The sequence below is a fragment of the Strix uralensis genome, chromosome 3, assembly GCF_047716275.1.
Source record: "Strix uralensis isolate ZFMK-TIS-50842 chromosome 3, bStrUra1, whole genome shotgun sequence".
NCBI lineage: Eukaryota > Metazoa > Chordata > Aves > Strigiformes > Strigidae > Strix > Strix uralensis.
In genome coordinates, this window is record NC_133974.1 from 21859132 (window position 1) to 21881111 (window position 21980).

General features: G+C 37.3%; 1 long non-coding RNA gene across 1 annotated transcript; it reads right to left on the minus strand.

Moving 5' to 3' along the window:
* Nucleotides 1-19490: 19490 nt before the first annotated feature.
* On the minus strand, nt 19491-21455 carry LOC141941732 (uncharacterized). The gene is made up of 3 exons (XR_012628400.1): nt 21336-21455; nt 20242-20322; nt 19491-20007 (listed from the first exon to the last, which is right to left on the minus strand). It is a non-coding gene; the product is annotated as an uncharacterized LOC141941732 (long non-coding RNA).
* Between the last annotated feature and the right edge of the window lie 525 nt (nt 21456-21980).

Consider the following 21980-nt stretch of genomic DNA (forward strand, 5'->3'; position numbering starts at 1 on the left):
AGTTTTCCTTTTTAAAATGATCTTAACATATAAAGTTTAGTTTCTTAGATATTTTAAGTACAGATTCTTCAAGTAAAGTGTAGCAAAAGAAGAACAATAGTAATTTTTTAATACAGTGGAATACTTTCTGTTCAGGAAGGAACATCCAAAGGAAACTAAACATTATTTTTAGCATAAAACATTCATATGAGTTTTCTCTTTTTTTCTAAAAAGGAAATTCCCTCAAGAAAAAACACAAAATCTACTAAAAATTTTATGCTTATGTCTACTGTAGTGGCTTGCCTTGTACCATTAACCTAGCCTGACTCAGTCAGAGGAAAGATTGCCCCTATCAGCAGACATATTTCAATTAGACTTCAGTTGAATAATATGATATTGAGATCCCCAGTCTCTAGTTTTATACAAGCTTTATGTGTAGACTGCTATAGAAACAGAAGGTTATCACTGAATACGTATTCTACTCCAAGCAGGATTTAATTAGTTAGTAGGTGCAGAGGATTATCTGATATCCTACAAATTTTCATCATCATTAAACAGACCTTCAGGAACTGGTTAAATGAAAAATTTTCATGGACATATCATCAAACCCATAATGTTCATTTCATATCTCAATGGAAACAGAATTTAACCTGTTTATTTAATATCAAATGCAAAATATGTGCTATTACTATACATGAAAATTAAAGTCTGGTTTACCTACTGGTCCCCGTTGGTATTAGAACATAGAACACAATTTAGCAAAGCTAGTGTAGGAAAGAAAAGAAAGTAAAATCTAATTTCCTGGCCAAATCCATACTGTTTTACTTCTCTGCCTTCTATTTTCCATGAGACAACTTGGAAAACTGACATAGAAGATAGGCAGACCAGGAATATGGCTACTTCTTACAACCCCTTGTTTCTTCAGGTAGGAAATCACCTGGAAAAAATATTGCATCCTGCCTGAGCAGTTCCAATTACACACTGAGTGGTGCAGAACGACACATACAACTAAAGATAAGTATGTGCATGACATTGGGCTTGAAGAACTGCTTACAGTTCAATGACACCCTCTTGTTTCCGATATAGCTACTATCTGTAGGTGAAAAGCTGTTATTCACTCAATGAAACAGTGCAGAGAACAAGTAACTATAACCAATGCTTTCCTTAAGTTGGAAAGAGAAGTTTACCACACTATTACCTTTTTGAAAAGAAATCCTTGAAATGGAATTTGCCTTTATGGTTATTTCTAGCACACACTAAAATACAACAGACTTCAGAATGCCTCTCTTGTGCTGATGAGCCTGCTGCAATAGACAATGGCATATTAGCTGTCCTAAATGCAAGGCCATATCATACCTAGGGCTACAATTTATGAGGCAGTATTTAGATAGATTAGAAATGTTCAGGATATGTTTGGCTAGCTGACATTTAAAGTGATATTTCATTAATTATGACAAGGCTGACATTCCCAAGACTATTTGTTTGTTTGTTTGCTTCTTTTTCCAGGCTCTGGGTACAAATGGAAGAAAGTGGAAGACAGATCATCTAGGACAACCTAGTTTCCTGGTTATTGGAAATGAAAAATACATGGAGCTTTATCTAATCTGTAGGGATTTTCTTTTTTTTTTTTTTTTTTTTTTAGAGTACAAAACTGCCACATATAATCAGTGTCTGAATCAGTGGCTATTCTTTCTTTGTAAAGGTAGAATGACTTTGAATTGAAGCTGCCTCATACTCCCTTATTTCTCTGCCCTGGGCAGGTGTTTATGGTTCAATGGGAACTGGAGCAAAGAGGGAGTCTGAGTTCAAATCAGCTAGGCTTTCTGCTGTCTAAAGCAGCATATTTATCTTCTTTCATAGTGCTGAACTTAAGCCATCTCTGGCCCTTCATGTTTCCTGAAGGAGTTTTTCCCTGAGCTCCTAGTTGTGAGAATTGTCAAGCACATACCATTCAGCTGAAGATCAGTACCATTAACAGTGGTAAAGCATCTTACCATGCTGTTTCCATGCAGATCTTTGAAATCTGATGAATTTTTCTTCAGTGTAACAGCTGAGGAGCTGTGGGCATTACTTTATTGGGAATAAGAACAGACATAAACTTGTATGGATGAAAAACAGTTCAGAAAACCTGGCTGCTGAAAGCATAATACAGAAGTGAAACCAAAAGACTGAAATTCAGGAGCTAAATTCAGATCATCCATAATTTCCTCTAAACTGTAGTCAACACTTGAAGTTTTAAAAAGTTATAAAACCATTAAGAAGTGTTTTTTGTTGGAGAAATATATGAAAGTTGGAAAGAATCTCTTAGCAATACGGTTTTTGATTTGTCATTTTGGCTAATTACTGAACCGAGTTTTTGTGAGCAAAGAGTCTTGATAGGGATGCCCAGATTCATCACAGTCTGAAAGAATCTGAAATCAGATTCTTCCCGGAAACTTCACAAGCAGTTAAGCCCTGGAATACATAAGGATCAATTGGCCCTGTCTTTTCTACTCTCATTTTCCACCTGACATGAACAATACCAGAAAGGTGTCCATTAAAGGTTGAAAATTTGCTGGGGAAATAGTGTGCAAGTAATCAAGCCTTATTTATACAGCTATCTTTCAACAAGGAAAGCTGAATTTCAGCAGGTACATTTACCTGTATGGCTTGTGTAATAAAGAAAAAAAAAACAAAAACAAATACAACCAGGATTAAATGGGCAAACTGCACAGTCACAAAATCTCTCATGTAACATTGGAGCATGTTCTTCTATTGGCCAATCTCAAAGGTCAGGGGAGCACCAAAATCCCCTAATCTCCCCTTTTTGTAGTGAATTTTTTCTCATACATTATGGTTTATTATTAATCCTCATTTTTGATTCTAGACTGTAACAGACACTAAATGAGTATTTTGAAGAGTTATATAGAAAATATGTATATGTATAAGTACAGGTTGATGGGGAATGGTGAAGAATTCAATCTGAATGCTGATCTAAGATTTTTGATCGCTTCTACACTCAAGTCACAGGATATAAGTAGGAACAGCCAACCTTCTCTTAGCCCAGAATTATACACATTACACAAACCAACTGCATCAGAGAGTGCATTTACTGAAATTCTTAATGCTGTGGTTACAAACTGTATAGGTCAGGTTGCACTCTAATGTACATTAATCAGATTCTAATGGTAATTCAGGAACTCAATCGAGTTCTGCTATTTTCTTTCCTGTCATCAACCAACTCCCTATATTTGTGCTCCATAAACATATACAATTGTATTGGGTTTGCAAGACATGGTTTTGGTAGCAGGGGAGTAACAGGGTTGGCTTCTGTGAGAAGCTGCTAGAAGCTTCCCCTATATCCAGCAGAGCCAATACCAGTGGTCTCCAAGACAGACCAGCTGCTGGCCAAGGCAGAGCCCATCACTGACAGCGATAGTGCCTCTGGGATAACATATTTAAGAAAGGGGAAAAATAAACCTGCACAACAGCAACTGCAGCCTGAGAGAGGAGTGAAAATATGTGAGAGAAACAACTCTGCAGACACCAAGGTCAGTGAAGAAGGAGGGGAAGGAAGTGTTCCAGGCACCAGAACAGAGATTCCCCTGCAGCCCGTGGTGCAGCCCATGGTGAGGCAGCTGTGCCCTGCACCCATGGAGGTTAACAGTGGAGCAGATCTCCACCTGCAGCCTGTGGAAAACCCCATACAGGAGCAGGATGAACCCATGTCAAGCCTGCCCTGGAGCAGGCCCCATGGAGAGAGGAGCCCCCGCAGGAGCAAGTTTGCTGGCAGGACTTGTGACTCTGTGGGGAACCCACACTGGAGCGGTCTGTTCCTGAATGACTGCACCCTGTGGAAGGAACCCATGATGGGGCAGTTCACAAAGAACTGTAGCCCATGGGAAGGACTCATGTTAGAGAAGTTCATGAAGAACTGTCTCCAGTAGGAGGGACACCAGGCTGGAACAGTGGAAGAGTGTGAGAAGTCCTCCCCCTGAGGAGGAAAAAGCAGCAAAGACAGTGTGTGATGAACTGACCACAACCTCCATTCCCTATCCCCCTGCACCGCTGTGGGGAGGAGGTAGAGAAATCAGGAGCAAAGTTGAGCCCGGGAGGAAGGGAGGGGTGGGGGAAAGGTCTGCTGGGTCAAGCAGTGACTGGATGGACGGTCCCAGAGAGTGGTGGTCAATGGAGCTAAATCCAGCTGGCGGCCAGTCACAAGTGGTGTTCCTCAGGGCTCGGTGTTGGGACCATTTCTGTTCAACATCTTTATTGATGATCTTGATAAGGACATAGAGTGTATCATCAGTAAGTTTGCAGATGACACCAAGTTAAGCGGCAGTGTCAATCTGCGTGAGGATAGGGAGGCACTACAGAGACTTGGATAGATTGGATCGGTGGGCCAATGTTAATGGGATGAGCTTCAACAAGGCCAAGTGCCAGGTCCTGCACTTGGGCCACAACAACCCCATGCATCGCTACAGGTGTGGGGAGGTGTAGCTGGAGAGCTGGGTGGAAGAAAAGGATCTGGGGGTTCTAATTGACAAGCAGCTGAACATGAGCCAGCAGTGTGCCGAGGTGGCCAAGGAAGCCAACAACATCCTGGCTTGTATTAGAAATAGTGTGACCAGCAGAAGTAAGGAGGTGATAGTCCCCCTGTACTCTGCACTGGTGAGGACACACCTTGAGTATTGTTCTGGGCACCTCAATATGAGAGAGATATCAAGGCATTGGAGCGAGTGCAGAGGAGGGCAACGAAGCTGGTGAAGGGCCTGGAGAACAAATCCTATGAGGAGAAATTGAAGGAGCTGGGACTGTTTAGTTTGAGGAGGAGAAAGCTAAGGGGAGACATCACTCTACACCTACCTGAAAGGACATTGTAGAGAGGTTTGTGCTGGTCTCTTCTCACAGGTAATTAGTGATAGAACAAGAGGGAATGGCTTTAAACTGCAACAGGGGAGGTTTAGACTGGATGTTAGGAAAAACTTTCTCACAGAAAGAGTGGTCAGAGAGTGGAATAGGCTGCCGAGGGAGGTGGTGGAGTCACCATCCCTGGATGTGTTTAAGGGTCGTTTAGATGAGATGTTGGGGGATATGGTGTAGGGGAGAACTTTTTAGAGTAGGGCTGATGGTTGGACTCAATGATCCCAAGGGTCTTTTCCAACCTGAATGATTCTGTGATTCTGTGTTTTTAAGATTTAGTTTTTATTTCTCATTATCCTACTCTGTTCTGATTGGTAATAAACTGAATTAATTTTCCCAAGTTGAGTCTGTTTTGCCCGTGACAGTAACTGGTGAGTGATGTCTCCCTGTCTTTATGTCAACCCATGAGCCTTTCATTATATTTTCTCTCCCCTGTCCACCTGAGGAGGGCAGTGACCAGCTTTCGTGGGCACCTGGCATCTAGCCAAGGTCAACCCACCACACCAATATACTCCATAATGATTCAAATGAAGAGGAAGTTTGTACAAGGCAACTTGGTAGACAGTTTACTTTTGGACACAAAATAGCAGGAGAAATTTTCTCCTTAAATAGAGATGTCTGCAAACTCAAGTTACCCAGAACTTCATGACAAAACTTCCTCTGCCAAAAGAATTTACCTGTCTTTTTCTGTTTAATCCAGAATTTCTGCTGTGTTCATGCCTTTGGTCTCTCCTAATCGTCTACCTTGGCTGTGGTGATATTCCAGCTGCGGGTCTGGCCTTGTCATGCTGATATTATCAGTGACACTGACCTATCTTGTCCTCACAAGCCATCTCATTTTCTCAAAGAATCAAGCAGGTTCACAGGGACAGCACCAATTACATGTAGTCAAGACAGTATAAATAGAGCAGTATGGCTCATTCACATACAGTGAGTATCCAGGAAACTAATGGTCATGTTGCATAAATAAGAAAGTCAGTGTATTTATAGACAGGAAAATAATCAACTGTCATGAACCAGGATGCTTTGTAAGTAGGAAACTTCTGCATGCTGTCATTGTAACTGAATGCTAACTGAGACTATTTGTGATTCCCAAGTCAGTATCCATTAAACAAACTCTTAAACTGTAATCTGGCTTTTAATTTTAATAAAATGTCTTTTGGTGTTACTTGAAGCTGGATACTCCCATTACTTGAGCTTTTCTAATTTTGAAGCTGAACAAAAGGAAAGAACAGTCTTATAACTGCAAGAATTCTGTAGAGCTTTTTCTCTGTGTGTGAGTTAAAATGCATATATGTAGCATCTCTGATCTCTATCTGGTATGGGACACAAGATGATCTTCTCTCATATGAAGCATTCCTCAAGCACAATGACTGATGACTATACTTATATTGGACTACTTACAGGCAGGCTGTGAGTTGGTTATCTATTTGTTTAGCATATTTTTCAGTATGTCTGAAGCACCCAGATACCTATGCAAAAACCAAAGTTCATAGAGGTGGCAGACCAAGAGAAGAAGGATTTGAAACTATTCCTCAGTCCAATCCATAGAGTCTCCAGTCTGATACATTATTATGAAGGGACTTATACATGCTTATGTATCATGCTGTATAAAACCCTGAGAAAGTTAAATACCTTTCTCCCTCAGACCTAGACTGTACTGAATCCAAATACGGAATGTCAGTCCAGTTCAGCTGATATCATGCTTATGTATCTTTTCACATTTCTGTTGATGAAAACAGTGTTAAAATTAGACCAGATCCGTATTTGCAAATTCTGCTGTACAGAGGGAATTCAGCATTTTAACATTAATCTTCATACCATAATAAGGAATTTTTCATAGGATGGTCATTCAGCACAGTCTATCTTTGATAATGCTAAGGTGATTTTTAGTTGCACCACAATGACTGGATACACATAAAATTAAAACTTTTAATTTTATTTAATTTCATTTCACTTCCAGAAGACTTCATTTTAGTCTGTGGGATCAGGAAACTGTTTTTAACACTACAGGTCAGGACTCGTTACCTCTTTTGCTTCAATCAAGGTTATATGATATCTTTTGCTTTTAGTCATAATGACTTCCATCATGTAACATCTGATGAAAAATGTAGTCTTCCAGGGACCCCAAGGTTCTCCAGCAATTAACCACTGGGAAAGGCAGCCTAAACCAGTTGTGAACTCTGCGATAATTTGTGTTTCAAGACTGAAATATTTTAATTCAAGATGATGAAAAATTTAGCATTCCAAGATTAATAAATTATTGAAAAAAAAAAGAATTTGTCAAAGGAAATTCTGTAAGTGCTAAGGGATACAAATAATTTTGATTGGAAATTCTACATCAAATGTAATTAATTATTTTTTTAGTATTTCTAACTGGAACAATGTGGTTGAGATCATACTATCTGCATTTCCATTAATTCCATTGTTGGTTTTTTTAAGATACAGCTGTGGCTTTATTCAGATTTGTTTAGTATTTTATATATATTATCTGATGTAAAGGAACAATAGCCATCCATTATGTGACTATTGCACAGGAGGCAAAAATGTAGAGATAACACTTGATAATGGGAGGAGATAATATTTTGTCTGATGCTTATCCCTAATGTTCCCTCTAATTAGCAGGAAAGCAGCAAAGTATTTCAACTATTTATGTAAGTGTATGAGACAAGAGTTAGCTTTTCAGTATGCAGTAATCAAATATACCTGAGAGTGGAAAAAAGTGAACTATCATGGCAAGATCTGTGACCTTAGAAATACCTGGTATCACATTCTAGCATGTGGCCATCTGAGGTGTTGATTCATGGAAGTAATGATGCCAAGTAATGCTGACTCCCTATGCAACACATGAAGAAAGCTTATGATTGGGGCCCACAAGAATTTGCTGAATTAAATTGTTGACCAAGCTTACAGAACACAAAAGAAAGCAAAACATAATAGACACCTCATGATCTTTGAATATTTCTAGATCACAAGCACCTTATACTGGGTGCCACTTAAGATATGTAGCCTTGAAATGTGTCAGTGAATAAGTCACTCTCACTCCATATTTTTCCAATTATCTTAAGAATTTACTGGAATAATGACAAATCCAACAGTTCCTTCTGCTAAGGTTATGTTATAACCACCTGGCTAAGAATCAAGTTCTCTTCTTCTCTTTGATTATTTAAGGATTTAAATTTTTCATGGTGTTAAATGGACTGCTTCTCCATGGAAAATCAGGAATTGATTTATGTTAGGGGCATAGTTCTGCAGACTCCTAAGATGCAGGTTAAGCTGAAATTCTCTCAAGCAGAATTAGGACTGGATTTCAGCTCTCCAATGTCTTAGAGGCTATTTTACAAACGATGCTCTGAGAAAGGATCAAAACGAGCCATAGCACTCAGGTGCATGTGATGCCTATTTTGTGAACTTAAGTAGAGTTTAGTTGGTCTGCAGGACAGGAACTTTGTTTTGTTCCATTTTTTTTTTTTAAAAAGGGGTTTTTTTGTTTTTATTTTATTTAGTATTTTCAGGGTTTCTGAGTTTCTGATGTGTTAAGGCAGGTCTTTGATAACTGTATCTGCAGAAAAATTGTGGAAGCTTCTGCTGATTTGCTACACGTACAAAAAGCATGAATGTGGTAGTGAATTCAGTCCTGTGATGAGATGGTAAATCTTCCTGTAGTTATTCAGTAATAAATATTATAAATTTGCAGCATGCTTAGCAGGGAACAGAGAAAAGAGCTAGATCTACCTACAGTGTAGGATTCTCAGGGATAATGAATAATTGTAATCTCTGAAAAAAATATTTTTGTGTTTGTTTCAAATCAAATTTTAAACCTTTTCAAATTTGAGGTTTCTATTCTTTTTTCAATCAGTCATAATCATCAGTTTGGGCAGAACTGAAGTAGAACTGTGATTAGGATTCTGAAAATATCCTAATCCAGAGACAATTTATATTAGTTGGACTTTTCCCATTGGCTTTATTGGGGTTCATGTCAGGCCCTCAAAGAAAGGTTCAATAAACTTGGCAGCAAGCAAAAAAGAATAGACAAAAAACTGAAAGAAATTATTTTTATTCTTTAGATAGAATGTGATTAATTGAGTTGCACTCTAGGACTATGCAATGTCATGAAAAAGTGCTTGAAAAATAGTGGAAGAATATTCTCTCTTTTATAAAAGTAAAAGTTGGGTAATTATACAGTTCAGCATCTGTGAAGTTTTGCCTTAAAGTTTATGAAAGTCATGTACTCAGAGGCAGTCATTTATGTGTAAAGTGTTCATAGTGGTATAGCTTGACATCTGTGAGCTTAAAAAAGTTCAGAGCTGGAGTCTAATGATCTAAAACCCTTTGACACTGCTTGGAAATGTAAAGGGGGCTAGAATGGGCAAACCCCATCTTCTTAAATTCCCTTGACTATCCATTTGAATTCAAAAGTAAATTTCAACAGAACCGTAACATTGCTGTTTCATGTTTGCTTTCAGTATTCTTTCAAGTAATTGAGCCTTACTGGCATGAATAAGTATAAAAGCAAGAATTAAGTTCAAAGGCATGAAAACTCAAACAATACAAGGCATAATAACAATTTCATAAGAACCAATAAATAAAACAGAGAATTTCTCATAAACTACTTATATTGCACTACTCACACAGAATATAAATTTGTCAAAAAAATCACCAAATATTTCAACTGATAAATACAGTTCAGAATGTTGCCATCAGTACAAGTTAAAACTTGATTAAAATTTGGTAATATGATTAAATATTTAACACCATTTGGCCCTGTGAATGAGACCCATTTCCTCTCTCCTTCCCACCAGGAATAAATATAAGAAATTTAACTTGGCAGAAATGACCTCTTATCCTTTTCATGGTGAGGTGATTGTTCTTTCAACAATATGTTTTTCATAAGGATTAGTTTTGGAAAAATTTGGATATGTTGTCAGACCATAATTCATGTAACTGTGTATCACCAACCCATTTAGTAATTCAGATTTTTATTGCTCCAGTATATCCTAAGCCATTTTTATCTTCTTTTGATACCTGTAATATGTGAAGCTAAAAAGTTAGTGACATTTAAACACTTTCATTCTTACTTAGTACTGTGGGAAAAAAATATAGTTATTGAACATAATTGATAAAATATCTTGTAAATGTCATTATTTCAAAGTTGCAGTAGTGGTATCTGTATATAAAATCTTTATAAAGAAACAGATAAGCTATACAGTTGTACTTTAAGTGATTCTTTTTGCTGTTCAAAAAAAAGAGATAAAAACAGCACAGGTTTCTAAACAAGTGAAATGTTCCTAAGACACTGAGTCTCATTAATTGACATGTTATATAGTGTTTTAAAGTCTTAATACGGAATATACTTTTCCTGTTACCATTAGTTTTCTATATGTACTTAAAAATCAATAAAATCTGTTATAACCATAAAGAAAATACTTGGGTCAAGGACTGCATTTGTGATACAAATATTTATACAATACATTTATTAGTTGGTATGCATGCAAACACTAATGTATGAGTAAGCATACAAACATACATGCACACACACGTGTCTGCATAATGTAGAGCTGACTCATCAGACAATTTTCCAATATTATTGCCTCCATCATTTAGACTGCAGCATACTGACCAGCAAAAGTTATTTTATATGGGAATAGATGTTAGAGCAAGATGTCAGAAAAATAAATAAAATAAATGCATAAATAATTTAAAAGGAAAAAATAATAACAGGTACCAAACCCAGAAGTTCAGATGAAAACCAGAACATTTTTGGTAATTCTGTTCCAAATCCTATTACAAAATTATTCCTCTCTACTTTTTTCCATTTGTGTTTTTGATCCAAATTCAGATATGATGCTCTACCTTAAAATTGCTTTTGCCATTGTCATAAGACCACTGAGGGAAAGGTGAAGTGAATTAAGTTCCAAATTTATTTGTTATATTTATTAATTACATAAAAATCTTCTTTTTGAGCTGTACATTTTCACAGACAAAAACTAAACAAGATGAAAATCAAAGTCAGTAATAGGAACAAAAGCCACATGCAGTTTCACTCAAAAACTCAGCTTGCCAGAAATATAAGTGGTAGGCATCACAATGTCTCAGTTGGAGAACAATTATAAAATACCAAGCTTTGATACCCCTTTTATCTCCCATGCATTCATTAGCTAATTTTGATATAAAATTCCACAACTAATGCAATGTACCATAGGTGACTGATTCAACATGACTGCACTTGTATTACAATCACCTGATCTTTCCTTATCTTTGGAGGTGTATGTCACACATGCAGGGTTCAATGGCTCTACCCCAGTATAACTTGGTGGCTGCTAAGTTGTTGAGACAACAACTTTTTAGTTAATTTGAATGGCTTGACACATTATAAATTTATTAATATATTTCTACTAGCTAACAGACACTATATTAACAAGCAAAGTATCTATGCTTTTCAATAATCTAATACACCTTTAATAGTTATAATAATAACACTTGATTAATTTAAGATACTTAGGCTCCTAAAAACCACCTCCCCCTCAGTTGCCCACTATTGACCCTCCTCCAAAGATTCTTTTTCTTCGGTGGGAGAAGCTTACCTGCAAATCCTTCAGTAGCATCTCCTGAGAAGATTGCCTTTAAACTTCCACATCTTTCACATCTGTTGATGCTGTTCAACAGGCAACAATTTTTGGCAACATTTCATAAGAGTGACAAAAAAAGATGACTGTTACAGGCTTAAAAGACCTGTGAGCTTTATTTTTATTTTCTTCAGAAGAGGAAGATGGTTTTGTAGATTATGGTACCTTTGGATTGAAGGAGTATTTGCTCTGATGCTGGCCTTCCCTCATTGGTTAGATATGCATATCATATGCTCGGTATGTATATGTATCTGCTCATTTGCTTGTTTACATTCTGTTTTAGTCTCATTTCAATTGAGTAAAGATTTAAAATTCATTTAAAATTACATGGGACAAGTGGAACTGAAGGAATCTTGCAAAATGCATTAAGCCTCTCAGAAATTTAACAGGGAATCAAAGACAGTTCTAATAGCAGATCCTCTGCCTTAGGTTTGATTACAAAGTTAATCCTGTACTTTTATTATTTAATCCTCGGGTTCTCTATTGTATAATTTATGTATTTTAGGAAAGTGAAAGCTTGGCTCTGGAAGCTAGTCTGCAACGACTAGGATCTGGACTAAATGGAGAGTCTGGTCATTAGAGGAGTCAATTTTTTTTTTTTTTTTTTCTCATTCAGTGCATTCAGTATTTCTCTCCCTTCAGCAACAGATACATGACAAAAAACAAACATTTTTTCATGACTGGGCAGTGAGATATTCAAAAAAGTTCGCCTTAGCTTCTTCTAATTGCACAGCTAATTTAAGGAGAATAACTGTTGAATTGGGGATGATAACAATCAATATACTTTAGATAAAGCCTTGACTCTTTTTTTTTTTTTTTTCCCAAGCAGAACTCCTCTCTTTTAGCATCCTAAACTATTCAGTTGCTGTCCAGAAAGTGAAAGAATGGACATGCAGATTTATGATAAAGTCAAAATACAATCAGGAACAATATTAATCAGTCTTTCCTCACATTGTTAAAATTGTCTTCTGTTATTATATATCATTGCTCATCAGTGTATATCAAAGTATATCACAAGGGTGGTATTATTAATTTCATTTAAAGAAAAAAAAGGAGACTTTATCAACATTGCCCATCTGGCAAACCAAGAATTGAGTAATGGATATTTAAAGCCTTTCCCACCAGCCTTGCTCTTAGGTACATTGTTTCATTTGGAAGCAAATTAAGTAAAACCCCTTGGAAGCGAGTGGAAAGCCATTTTTCTCCTACAGATAAACATAATTTATAGCTTAGATACAATTGTTTAAAAGACCATCCAAGTTCTTAATAAAGCTTGTTGGAAATAGTCCTGTATTTCATCAAAAAGGTCATATTCACAAAAGCTGATTTAAGCTTAACAAGGCTTATCTTTTAGATGGCTTTTGCAGTTACTAGACTGGCAGTTACTCTGGAGAGCAATTTGAACTAGCAGCTTCCTTTTGCTGCTCCAAACTGAGCTCTGGAGGTCCCCATCTCTCTTTTTCTATTTCATTCATCCTTCACAAACAAATAAAGTATGGGCTTTGCAGTGGCATTTTTTTTACCAACCTGTGACCAACCAGAACCAGGAATCCTGCTCCTAAAGATAATCTCTTCTATTCTTTTGTCACTAAGGATGAATCTTTCTGTCTGTTGTAATAAGGTTAATTTTTATCTCACCCCCTGCATCAGACTCTTAGCTTATTTGGATCGTGCCTACCTGTTAATGCTAATCTTATCTTAATTCTCATCCCAGGTCTTTGTCCTCATCCAACTGGTCTTCCCATTCTCCATTCAATGGTATCATTGCTAAAAACAATGTCTTCATGCATTCAACTCACATGATAAATCTTATTATTCAGTTTACTTTAATCTTTATCATCCTACTTTTGTATCTCTTCAATTTATATGCTACATAAACTACAGGTCCTTTACTGAATATTTCACTTATTACACTTGAGCATACTGCATCAAAATAATACTGTTATAAACTACTTAAAGATATTGTCTCCAGTTCTACAAAAATATATGCAAGTGTTTTATTCTATATGATTTAAGCAGTACTGTTTACCTCAGTGGGAAGACTCGCTGCAAAAAGAGGAACCCATATGTAGCTCTTTAGTAGTTTGAAACCAAAGGTAAGAAAAAAGGCTTTGACCCTCCTGGATCTACAGTCTCTGCAGTGCTTAGTGTTGTAGTTGCTTCAGCTGAACCTTTCTTCCATTTTATAGTGAACGTAGCTTGGGGCTCAGGAGTTTTCATAAAAGCCATCCCTTCCAAAGTGAGCACTTTTCTTTTAGCCTGTTACAAAGACTTAGTATCAAATTCTGTCTCATTTTTAAATCTGATTTAACTCAGTGGAGGTACTTTGGGTAGCAGAGTTTTCCATGGAAGGCAAACTTTTAGCCCTCTGTTCTATTCACTTACAGAAAACTGATTACTGTGCATTCTTAACAAAATATGCATACTAAGAGATATTAATGTTTTCACATTTGTATTTACTACATTGGATGGAGAGCTTTTTAGACAGACACAAGATATTTTTGCCATTTTAAGACAGCATGAAAGTTATCCTGGAGATCCACATGCATTTCTCTACATAAATCCAAACTCTTTTCAATCAACTACTGTGCATGAATGGTTATGGAAATCAGAAAAGCCTCATGACAGTAATGAACTAAAAGCATGTTATCATGAGGGCATACCTTTGATTTCACAGAATGCATTAGGTCAGGAGATAGTTCATCCTGCAGGAAAGCAGACAAAGAGTACTATCTTCATTCCATTTGTTTTATAAGTAATTGATGTGTGGCAACAGAAATTTGTCAGTGGTGGATGGTGTTTGACACATAAGCTTTGCTTAAAAGAACAATAGGTATTTACACTGAGTAATCTAATGTAAAAAATTGTTTACACCTAATCCCGAAGAGTCATATTTCAGGATATTTTCCATTCTGCCTTTAATATTATTTTTATGTGAGCCTTCACAGATTAAAACAGCAACTTCCACAACCACCTTCCAACATCTGGTGCACTACAAACTACCAATAGATAAAAATATGTCTAATGATGTAAGAATGAAACAGGTATGGACAGGGATATAAACTGAATTCGTAAGTTCTGGTTTAAAAATTTTATGTAACTTAAACTTCCTGGTATGGATGGAATCAGCTGTATGCACCCATATCCTGTTATATCAATATATGTCTGTATTACATTTATGCAACAAGGTGTTGTTGGGGCAGGGGGCTGCAGAGGTGGCCTCTGTGAGAGGAGACATGGGGCTGCCCCATGCCAGACACTGTCACTTCCAGCCGCCTCCAAAATGGACCCACCACTGACCAAAGATGAGCCCATCAGCCGAGTTGGTGGCCCCTCTGTGGAAGCATTTAATCTTAATTTCCCCCCTTGTCCTGTTGAGGAGAGTGAGAGAGCAACTGGGTGGGGGTCTTACTGCCAGCCCAGGCTAACCTGCCACAGTGCCAGGAACAGTTTTTTAGGCAGAGAGATGACATTCAGAGTTTAGAGATTCTCAAAACGAGAGAATAAGGAAATCAAGTGTTAGCAAGAGGTACTGAGAAAAAAAGGAAAAAAAAAATAAAAGAAAAGCATCTGTGATGACTCAGAGAGACTTACAAAAACAAAAAAAGAGTGGAAGAAATTTCAGACATGCTTGTATTGCTACAAATGCAGTAAATTGATTCTCTGTTTTGGACAACACAATCTATTCTGAACACCTTTGTCATGTATGCTAACCATCTTCTGTGGTGTTTCTCAGATCCCTCTGACTTGAATCCTTACCCAAAGACATGCTCTGATTTTGACAAGACTGGTTTATGCATTTCTCCAGAAGATCCTGGAGTGATTCTTCCTCTAGTGAAATTCTGGTCACTCCTTTACCACTGTGAAGCTGAGTTCCATTTGCAGCTCTTGCCTGAGTGTTACTGAAGGATTTGACCCATAATTAACTGAATCACAGATAATTGTGTTTATAAAACATAACATTTGCGACAACTACAACAGATATGCTTTCCCTGTAATTAATATGGGGAAATTAGGGATTATATTTGACCAATGAGTTAGGCTCCTCCTTTGGTCATCAATATGTTCAAAATGTTTATAAAAGAAAGAAAATAAAAGGAAAACTCATGCATGGAAAGATGAGAAAGACTTTGGTTCAGAGGCTAATGGATGTTCAGATCAGCACTGAAGAATTTGGACTTCACAAGTCTGAAGGCTAAGGGGTGGTTAAACTGAAGCCACATTTTTCTAACTTTTCTAAACTGGAAGCCAGTAAATTGTTTTGTTTAAATTATTATCTTGTCAGGTTTGTTGCTGGCAACATTTTGAAAAATGGAAGTACAGGGAATGAAACTTTTTACTAAGCAGCTGACTGTAGAAGAATCCCTCATCCTTCCTAGGAAAGGTCCACCAGCAAACGGTCCTGGGACCTGAAGCTTCCAACTCATTTCATCCCAGTCAGGCTTCCCAGGAATCTGTCAAAGGGTTTCATCAAAACCTGTTCTTACTTTGGTAAGAGTTTCTGGAATGGAAGGTGCTTCAGATTAAGCATGTTTATGAACCAACATTTTTCAACACACTTAATTAGTCAAAACTTTTTTAACAATTCCATGTTCAATACCTTGCACATAGTGCTCAGTATTTGGAAAGGATGAAGTACATATGTGAAGCCTTTCCATGTGAAGTCTTGCCTTTTGTCTGAAAACAAATACAGTGCAAGATATACTAGAAATGCTGATTACCAAAAAAACCTTTTGCTTTTTAAAGTAGAGAAGTCATCAGGGACCTTCACTGACAAATGGCTTTAGTGACTAAACAACTTGAACTACAGAAACATTTACTTAAAACTACACTATCTGGTCTACCATTAAATTCTTTACTAAAGGCAGTGTAAAATCCTTTAAAAATTCTTCAGCTACAAAGATGTAGAGGTTTATAAATAATAGCTGTTTTTTACAGTTCTTAATGCCATGGATGAAAACCTAAAAAATCCAGGTCTTTTTTTCCTTAGAATTAGTGATAGAAAAATCAGTTGCCATTAATCAAGCAGGTACCCCAATGTCATGTCCCGCTCAGACGAGGGAGACAAGTGACTCAGATTCGCAAATCCCCAATGGATTGGACAACAAGTCTCCAAGTCCAAACATTTATTAACTACCCACAATGTACTAATTGAACACACAATAGTTGGCTAAGTATATAGCAAGTTGTGGCAAGCAATATAATATGCCTTGCATTTCTTAATGGGAAAGGGAAAAGAGGGAGATAGAGGGAATGGGAAATACAGATCACCGGTCTGGGTTTCTGCGCTGATCCCGCCAGAGAGGGTTCCAGGAGGCACAGGAGGCATCTGTCTTTTTCATTGGCATCCATCGTCTTCGCTTCACTGCACTCTCCTAGGCCCTCCCCCCCCACGATTTATACACACTTTCCTTGGGTCCGTCCCCTAGGTCGACCCACATACCTACATATCCCATGTACGGGGAGGGGTAAGGTGTTTCATGGGATGATGTAATTAGCATGATCATGTTGGCCCTCATTAGCATATTGAGGGGTGTTAACTTTAATAGGCATTTTGTGGATAATGAAGCAAAGGTCATTCACCGGACAGACGGCCCTTGAAGTTCGGCCAGGTGCACCAGAGCAGAGCCGTCCTGTCCTCACAGGGCTCCCTCCTCCAGCTGCATCTTGTGTTATTCTGGCAGCCTTGTCAGCTTTGACCTCCACACTATCCACCCTGTGACTCATAGTTTTGTCTTGTGAGTGTTTGAGGCATTTCTTCGATCAGCCTCAACTTTTGCTTTCTCAGGCTGTTTTTCTTAGTTTCTCGCAGGTCTGGTTTCTCATCTCTCACACCCAACCATGAAGATAACTTGGGATTAGATGAAATTTAAGTCCATTAGATATTTGTAGATGAGTTCAGAAGCCCACTAAAGTCAGAGAGTTTTGTAATTCAACAGAAAAATCTCTCAAGGGTTAATGATAAGCAAATGTTTCAATGTTTTATTGAACTGTGTCATTTTGTCAGTGCTTTATCAGATTGATGTTCCACTGATTTATCATACCCCTGTTATCTTCAGTGGATGAGGATGAAAGCTTGTGAGAGAAATCCATTTCACCACTAACTGCAGTTAGAACTGAAATCCTACTGCAATTTCACATGTGACAACCATAATAGCTGATCATTGCTGACCCTTGAAATTTAGGCCTTTTTCCAGTCTTGGTCCATACCTGGTAAATTTTGGAGAGGATTGCCCACTGGAATAAACTTTTCTACCATACCAATAGCAGTGTCATAAAAAGAGCACTAGCTGAAGAATATTCCCAATATAATTTGGTACCTCATATATCTTTTGGTGGAGCATTTCGCGGTGTGAAAGTGGTTTATGAATCACTCCAAGGCATGGCCTTCTGGTCCTTTAAAATCACCTCTACATCAGACAACATTAAAGTAGAAGTAGATAATTAATCTTTAGAAATCCAAGAATTAACGAAGATAAAGTACTGCAGTGATTAGAGGCAGATATATATATATATATCTAAAAGCAGCAAGTACACTTTAGGTTGTCTATCTGTTTCACTTAGCCAGCAAACTGTAATCCTGCTGATATGATTTACTGGCTGAAATCCATTTGTATGGTGAGATCCACAGGTTGGATATTGCTTTTCTTCAGGGGAATCTGGATGGAGGGATGCATCTGTCTATATACGTCCATTCTCTTTTCGCAGGTTACATTCAGGCTCAGAAACTTGTCCTTGTTTCTCCATGGCTCTCTGGTAGTTCATCACTTAATCAGAATGTCAGTTTGCAACATCGTGCCTATAGGATTATTGACTTCCCCTCCCCAACCTGAGAAGTGCTAATGTCTCTGTCTAGACAATAAATATAAAGTGCTAACATTGCTCCCAATGTTTAAGGAAATTATTGACATCTTCCTGGACAGGCCCAGCTTTTGGTAAACAAACTTTCGTTTATGTAAACATACAATCCATATAACAATATCTTGACAATCACACTTCGTGAAGTCATGTGTAAGGAAATATTGTATGCAGTTCATTGAATCATGTTTGAGAATGAACATAGCAGTGAAAAAACTCTTTTGGGAGTGATGATAGTCTTGGGGTAAGTGCCTGTAACTCTAGCTCTGAGGTATACTATGACCTTCAGGTTTTGTGTGATCCATAAACATAAAGGATTATAGTTAGAATATTATTTTCATGAGTACAGTAAGCCTGAACAATATAATTTCAGTCCCTTAATGTTGTTATGAACTAATTTCTTAAAGATCACTACCAGCAGTCCTAGGAGTCCTAATATAGTCCCTTAGAAACATTTCAGAGTTTTTTACCAGTTTACCTGAAATAAGGTTAATTTATGAGTCCTTCTTTGGTATGTTCTATACTGTAATATCCTTTGCCTGAGCCTTCAGAATTTTGCTTGATATCTGCTCCCCCTGTTTTGAAATCTAGATTTCAGAAATATTAAAATTGTTAATTTAACATGAGCTTTTTAATTAAAAACTTCAGATTTCTGCAGGTTAATGTACCCTTAAGAAAACAGAAATATGAAACAAAAATGGTCTAACTAATAATTTTCTTGCAGGAATAGTTCTTCAAAAATATAAGTCAATGCATACCAAATTTGCCATTTGAGCCAGTGTGTTAAAAAGGGAAAAAAGAAAAATCAAAGACTTAAGACTAGAGTTTATTCATAATCATGAACTTCTAAACCAGGGGATACCGATACTTTTAGAAAGCCACCAACAAGCTGGCAGCTGCTGAGGGCAATGCTACCCCTTCCCTGAGAGGTGTCCTGGCTTGGTGTGCATCAGCCAGGCACCTGCAGTGGGTTCAGCCTCTTAACCTCACACCTGGGGTCCTCCAGGCACAAGGAGATGAAGTTTCACAGCATAGGAGGCAGCAGTCCCAGCACACTGAACAAAGAACTGAGAACAAGAAAACAATCCCAATCCTGATACAGGTTTCATTTGTCAGGACTGACAGGTCACAGTGGGAAACCCGAACACCTGACGTCACTATCAAACCACAGAGACTGGGAGGGCTGCATAAGTTGAGTGGCTCTGAGCAGCAGGTCATTATTCACAAGAATAGTTGGGAACAGGCAGTCACAGGCTTCATTTCTGTGTTTTATTCTGTGTGCCCATCCTGTGAGGGTAACACTCACAGAAAGTTTCTGACAATTAAAAAATGAATGTTTCTAAAGTGTTATGTAAGTGCAAAAATTCACTGTGATTTCTATAAAGCTTTCAGTTTCTGAGCACTCAGAAACCTCAGAAGCTCCAGCTGTCTTCACCACGACCTCTTGAAAAGCTTTTCCAAACGCTGGCAACAACTGAGTGCCTTTCCAGAAGCTGCTGGGTACCGCTGCAGTGACACAAGAGTCTTAGAGAGGAGAGCAGGAGTAAGAGTGGTCCATCCTGACAAACACCGCAGAGCCATTATTCTTGCTTTAGCTGCATCCTCAAGCCAGTGAACTGCAGCTCTGGATGCCACTCGTGGGCTAAGCATGGAAGCAGACAAAAGAAATTCATAAAAATAAACTCTCAGTCCTTTGTTTTACATAACAGGAAAACAGGAACCCATTGTCCTTCTTTATTACGTTTCCCTTAATTGCTATATTGTGTAACATGAAAATACGTCTCTGAAGTCTGTTTCAAACCCATGCAATTAAAAGTGTAATGCATTCATTTACAACACATTCTGTTAATATTCTCTTTTTTGGTGTAATACTTACATCAGAATGACTATCCAAATGAGAATAGCTGTTGCCAAATGCCATACACAACAAGCACAAGTTGGTCTCAGTAAAATATTTCTGAAGAGAAAAATATTAGAAATATATAAATAGTGATATATGTATATGAAAACTTGCACACACAGACTACAGATTTTCTAAATAACTTTGCAAAAAGAGTTTATTATTAAAGAATGGACAGAATTTAAGTAGACTTTGGTATTTGGTTAAAAAATACTTATTTCAAGAAAACTATAATTTTGAATACACTCAGCATTACATTTTATATGTGACATTCTTTCAAAAAATTTGGGATCTGATCATAAAACACTTCTTAAATAGTTTCTGAATTTTCTCTTCAGAGATTAAGATTAGCTATAATTTCTAAATATTTGCTGAAGAACACATGCATCAATTTAGTTATAACATTTTTATAATTTATCACTAATTTTACCTGAAAAAAGCACATTGCTGGTTATATTGAAAGAAACACACACCACATACCCCTGCAATGAACAGACAAATGGTCACCTCTTTGAAAATCTTTTTATGTAAAATCCTTTGTCAGGAATCCATTCTGACCTAGATTGCTATACCATTAATTGCGCAACATTATTACTATCATACTGAGATAATATTTTTGAAAAGGCAGTTAGCTGAGGAGGAATTGCATATAAAGAAATTAATTTAATTAAAAAGTCATTGTAGTCATGCAAGGTTTTAGTGGGTCTTTTAGGAACAAGGTTGTCAACTAGTAAATAGAGTTTTGGTATTGCAAGAAGCAGGTCACTGGTTTTGTAATAACTTAATATTCAGGTATCAGGACTTACCTGAAATTTTCTGGAGTGGTCAACAGGTTATTTTAGCAGTAAATTCAAAAACTGTAAGGGGCAGGGAGAGGTCAGAAGGCTATTTTCTATAATAATGCTTCTTAATGTTTTATTTTGCTATAGCTTAATGCTGAGGCAGCAGCAGCATGGTTTAACTTTATGTGCTCTCAGTACGAAAACTGAGTAAGTATTATATAACTGAACTGTGGGCCAGTAAGAAACAAACAGGGACTGAAAGACCATGCAAGAACACAAAAAAATAACCTTCAGAAGACTCTGGATCCCCCAATATCGAGATCACGCTCCTCCTGATGAAGAACCTACGCGGATGATGACTTTGTTGCAAACTCCCGGGTACTGGGTTCTCCTTGAAGAAGACTTTGTACCTTAGGGTACAAAGGGATACCAGAACAGTGATCAAAAAAACACAGAAATAAATCTTTAAAACTTAACTTCATTGTTAATGAGAATTCTTTGCTAGTAATTGGACAATTTGTGCTATGACTTTTAGTATACTTATAACAGAAATAATAACTAATTTGTTTAATTTTGATTAAATTACTAATAAATTTGTGGCCTACTTATGAGATGTGTTTCTTTGTCCTAATAATCTATATGAGGTGCAGTGATCAAAGTTTTTACAGGTTTTACAACTTAGCAATTTTGGTAAAGAAACATTGTCACCAAGGGTCCTGGTTCAATGTCTACTGAAATTTATGTAATTTAATTCAATGGGAGAGAAATTAGGCATTTTTTCACTGCAGTTGGTAGTGTCCTGAGAGCTGGTAATCAGTGCATTTGTCTGTTAAAAACCTCAATTACCAAGACATGTAAGGAGGTATTGCAAATAATGGTGACTATTACGATGTGCTGGATGTCCTGGCGATGCTGACAGTGTGGTACCTTCCC